Genomic DNA, 5,309 nt, shown 5'->3' with positions numbered 1-5,309 from the left:
TGAAAGATCATTTTTTAACCTATTGAGCCTGTCTGTTGTCTTTTTGCATCTGGGATAACATACCATTGGATTTGATTTTCAGGGACATTTCTGTTTCACAGACTCCTGAGAGCACAATCTCCCAACACAAAAGATCACTGAGCCTCAATTATTATTGCGCTTCGGTTAAATATTAACTATTAAATAATTAATATACTTTTAGAAAGAAGTTTCTGTATTTTTTCCCCTTTTATCCAATCCCAGAGCTTTCCCTCCTTAGCTCTCCCACCTAATTTATCACCAGTTAATTTCATTTCATCCCCTTAGAGTCTAATGTATAAAAAAGGTGCAAAACTACTATTGTCCCAAGCATTACTCAACCTGTTATTACTTTTCTTCCTGGCAAATGTCTCCGACTTGTGTCAGATAAACTGAGAAAAATTCTCCACGGGTTTGGACATTTCTTACAACATCACCAAAAGCAATTGACTCATGTGAAGCAGGAGAAAGTTACATGGAGGGTTATCGGCATTTCCAGAGACTCAGCTGACTGAACACAGATTAATAAACACAAATTTAGAGCAGACTCAGAACACAGCAAGCTAGTGTTTTCCCATTGCTTTCAGAGAACAGAAGAAAATGCTCAAGGCTCAGGTGACTTGGTTGTGTGTGTGTGTGTGTGTGTGTCCCAGCAAGCTAGAGCTTTCCCCTTGCTTTCAGAGACCAGAAGAAAATGCTACCCACCCTCAGCCTCCCAGCCTGGACTCCCAGTATAGCCCGCCCCCACCTAGCCCAAGCGTGGCTGGCCCCGCAAAATGGAAAGCCATGTTCTGAGGCATGCCCCTGCCATACTGAGTGTGTCCTCCCAAAAAGAGGCTCAAAACCTGGGTTCCAGGGAGATCAGTGAGCTCCACACTGAGGAAGACCAGCGCCCCATTTATAGTAGAGGCAGAAGGCAGGGCAGAGGCCTCCCAAGAGCGGCCACCAAGGGCAGCAGCCTCCCAGTCCGATCCGCCCGCGGTCCCACCAGCCCTGCTGCCCCAGAGAGTGAGGGTGTTAGCAGGAGCCTTCTGGGCCAGGAAGCCCAGTTGGTGTCAGTGAGGGTAGGGAAGGAAGGGGGTGGGGTGGCTTTGTCCAAGCTACATTGGTCCCTCCCTCTTGTGTCCAGAGGCAGAGCAGCCAGCTGGCCTGGGGGCTTTGTGCCAGTCCAGCCCAGAGCCCTCCAGGGGTGGGCGGGAATCTGGAGCCCATCACCTGGGTGACTTAGTGGATCTTGAAGGGAAGCAAATGACAACATGGCAGAAGCGGGGTGGGGACATGGTGAGAATTCAGAAGAGCCCCCACCTCAGGTGCCAGCAGATGCTCACCCCCTTTTCTCTGCGGCTGGCTCTGCTGCAGCGGTTCCGGGGGTGACCTGAGCCAGGACCTGGCTGCACGCGGGAGAATGTTTCAACCACGGCCTGTGCCCGTTCCCATGGAAACTTGTCCCTCCTGGGCTCCTTTGCTGGGTCTGAAAAGCAGTGCTGTCCCGGTCAACGCCCAGGCGGAGGTGCCCAGAGGAGGTGCGGGCAGGCAGCTCCCCCGCAGCCCCTGGTTCTGCAACCTGGCATGTCCCATGCAGGCCGCCTGCTGTAGGAGGAAGGGTCCTCCTGCCTACAGGCTCCTCTCTGATGCCAAGGGTAGGTCTCCTGGTGGCACAGGTGGCCCCTCCCAGACCTCTTCTGTGCTGAGAGGAAGGAGCAGCTCCAGGAGGGACACTCGCTCCCTGCACAGACCCCTCCTGGGGTAGGTAGGCCGCCTGCCTAACCCTGAACTTTGAGAACTGGAAGCGTTTAACTTGGATCGAGGAACACTGAAAGCTTCATTTATTTATAGCTTCTTGTTTAAAAACAGTGTTGAGAAGAAATCTTTGGTTATTCAAACAAAAGCTGAGTTGATGGGAGACAAGTCATAATCTAATTGTTTTTGTGGAGGGCAAGAGGGAATGTTGCTGATGAAATAAACGTGAACAGAAGAAAAATAAAAGAAAGTGCTCAAAGCTCAGGTGACTTTGTTTTTATTGGGTGTGTGCAGGTTTTTTAATCCTTACCTGAGGATGTTTGTTTTTACCCCCTGCTCTACTTTCCCTCTGAAATTCTGCTGTAATTTCTATCCTTCCGTGTCTCTGAATCCACACTATTCATCAGTTTTTTGTTCATTAGACTCTATATATGAGTGAGATCAAGTGATACTTGTCTTTCTCTGACTGACTTATTTCACTTAGCATGATGCTCTCCATGTTACCCCATGCTGTGTGAAAGGATAAGAGATTCCTCATTTTTACTGCTGCATGGTATTCCATGGTATCATTGTACTACAGTTTTTAAACCACTCATCTACTGATGGGTACTTGGGCTCTTTCCAGATCTTTGCTATTGTAAATTGTGCTGCTATGAACAGAGGGGTGGTTACTTTCTATCTGATTGTTTCAGGTTTCTTTGGACATGTGATGTGTTTTCCCCACGTCCCTCGTGGTTCAGGCTTCAGGATCTGAAAGAGGGGCTGCACACAAATGAAAGAGACTAGACAAGAGATAATAATTTAAAAATTGGGAGGCCAGGTGAGAGCCCATCCCAAGAAGATGGACTCCTCTTGTGCTCAGGCCTTGCCAATGTTTTATTCAGTTTGGGGTACACCCATAGCCCTTAGGCAGGCAAGTTCCAGTAACAGGTAGACTATCTTATCATTGCGGATTTACATGACTTTAGGTTGGGAAGTTGCTTCAGCTACCATTGTCTGCACTAAACAGTGAGTGGGGAGCTCTGACCTTTGCCAGGGCTCAAGGGTCACCAGCCTTCCTGGCTCCTGGTCCACACCTCTCTGCTAGTGAAGACAATAGGTGGTTTCCCACAGGATATATTCCTAGAAGTGGAATCACTGGATCCAGTGGCAGTTCCACATTAATTTTTTTGCACAAACTCCATACTGATTTCCATAATGTCTGCACCAGTTTGCATTCCCACCAGCAGTGTACTAGGGTTCCCTTTTTTCTACAACCTCACCAGTACTTTCCATTTGTTGACTTGTTGGTGGCCGCCATTTTGACAGTTGTGAGGTGATACCTAATTGTTTGAATTTTCATCTCTTTCATGATCAGACACTTTGAGCATTTTGTCACCTGTCACTGGGCCATCTTATCCACAGTGCATCCCAGGCAGAGCTGAACTTCGGATGGCATCAGAAGCAGATGCCTTTAAAGTATGAGTGTCTGTTTTGTGACATTAACTTTGTCCAATGCATTCAATGGAAGCAGGTTACAGCGAGTTAGAGACTTGAGTAACCACTGCAAGTTACAGTGGACCTGAAGGAGACACATGCCAAATGTCCTGAATGAAGAAACAATGCCTGTCATTCAGAATGAGCAGGTCCTGAAGAAAGATTTGCAAAACCAGCAGCTAAAGGAAGCCAGCCATGTACACCAGAAACATACTTGACCTGGAAATCACCTCCCTTGAAGGCGCTCGAGGACACTTAATATACTTGGTGTGTTCTTGGGCTAATTGCCCCTAAATCCAGTCCTGGATGCAACTGAGAATATACAGGATCCTGGCTTCAGAACGCAGAAACTACATTACCCAGAAGTCCATGCAAGAAATGCTGAGCCAATGGAGGCTCAGAAAAGCCATTTCCATTTGGCCGCTTCTGTAGGGCCCAACCAGTAGTTTTTGTAATGGGATTTTGCCTTATCAGGTTTTTGAATAATGGGACTGTGATGAGAGAGCAGCCTGCACTGGCATTAGGGCCTGGTGTCCACAGTAACCAGGGGCCCTGGAGGAGGTTGAGGGTGAGGAAGATGTGTAAGAGTAGAATTACTGGTTCTCAGAGAGACAACTCTAGTTTCAATTGTCTCAATTCTGACAGATTAGGGTCACCTTTGAGGACATTGCCCTGTACTTCCCCAGAAAGGAATGGAGCCTCCTTGATGAGGGTCAGAGACAGCTGTACCTGAACGTGATGCTGGAGAATTTTGAACTTCTGTCCTCCCTGGGTAAGACCGTCACTGTCACCAGTGACCTGGACGTGGCAAATTGGTTTCAGCAGTACATCAGAAAGATCATACACCATGACCAAGTAGGATTTATCCCAGGAATGCAAGGATGGTACAATATCTGCATAGTGATAAATGTGGTACATCACATAAACAAATTGAGAGATAAGCAGGTCCTTAAGAAAGATATGCAGCCAAACCGGTTGGGCTCAGTGGATAAAGCTTTGGCCTGAGGACTGAAAGGTTCCAGGTTCGATTCCAGTCAAGGGCATGTACCTTGGTTGCGGGCACATCCCCAGTAGGGGGTGTGCAGAAGGCAGGTGATCGATCTCTCTCATTGATGTTTCTGACTCTCTATCCCTCTCCCTTCTTCTCTGTAAAAAAATCAATAAAATATATTTAAAGAAAAAAAAAAAGGAAGATATGCAAAACCAGCCCTTAAAGGAAGACAGTTATGTGAACCAGAAACAAACTGGCCCTGAAATCACCTCCCCTCAAGGCGCTCAAGGATACTTAATATACGTGGTGTGTTCTTGGGCTATTTGCCCCTAAATCCAGTCCTGGATGCAACAGAGATACAGGATCCTGGCCTTGGAGCAGAGAAACTACATTACCCAGAAGGCCACGCATGGGAGTGGCATCAGGCTGAGCCAATAGAGGGTCAGAGAAGGCATTTCCGGTTAGCTGCTTCTGTAGGGCGGAACCGGTAATCCTCTTGAGATTTTGTGTTTTCGGGTTTTGGTCTCAGGCGGTGAGGTTTTCCTAGTCCACAGTCCGGAGGCGAAGGCTGGAAAGTGGTGCTCCCCGCCTCACAGCCCATGGTCGGAGCCTCCGGTGGTGCTCACAGCTCCCACGTGGGATTGAAGCTCGGAGTCACCGCCCGGACCCACGCCAGGGCCGGGCCAGGGACCGCCATTCCTGCAGCGGCTTCTACTCCCGCCCGGCTCAGCCCACAGAGGGCAATGGCTTCGCCCCCGCTGAGTAGACGGGCTGAGGTGAGTCGAGTCCCCCAGGCCCTCACCGCCTCCTCACACAGACACCACAGCCTGGGGAGGGCGCCTGTCCCGTCCTGCAGCTCAGCCCCGCGTGGAGGACCGTGAGGAAGGTGGAGGGGAGAGAGGAGTGTTGTGGCTTCTGAGGACACAGCAAGTGCAGGGCAGAGAGGACAGGGGTGACTTGCATCTGAAGGTCCCTGAGGATGTGGGCTGTGAGTATTGACGGAAAGAGCAGAGGCTGCAGGGAGGACGGCACAGACTCATTCGGGGCTTTCCCGGCTGTGGGGTCCATCAGGGGCCTGGGGTGG

At 49.5% G+C, this 5,309-nt stretch overlaps 3 pseudogenes; all 3 read left to right on the top strand.

Annotated features, from left to right (window-relative positions):
- The window catches only part of LOC102256961, a 44,724-nt pseudogene that overhangs the window by 2,561 nt on the left and 36,854 nt on the right, over positions 1-5,309 (top strand).
- The window catches only part of LOC106725260, a 38,402-nt pseudogene that overhangs the window by 13,226 nt on the left and 19,867 nt on the right, over positions 1-5,309 (top strand).
- Positions 4,740-5,309, top strand: part of LOC102261547 — a 19,626-nt pseudogene continuing 19,056 nt past the window's right edge.

Source organism: Myotis brandtii, unplaced genomic scaffold (genome assembly GCF_000412655.1).
Source record: "Myotis brandtii unplaced genomic scaffold, ASM41265v1 scaffold150, whole genome shotgun sequence".
In the NCBI taxonomy this organism is placed as follows: Eukaryota; Metazoa; Chordata; class Mammalia; order Chiroptera; family Vespertilionidae; genus Myotis; species Myotis brandtii.
The sequence above is the reverse complement of the archived record's forward strand: the minus strand, read 5'-3'. Positions and strand labels throughout refer to the sequence as shown.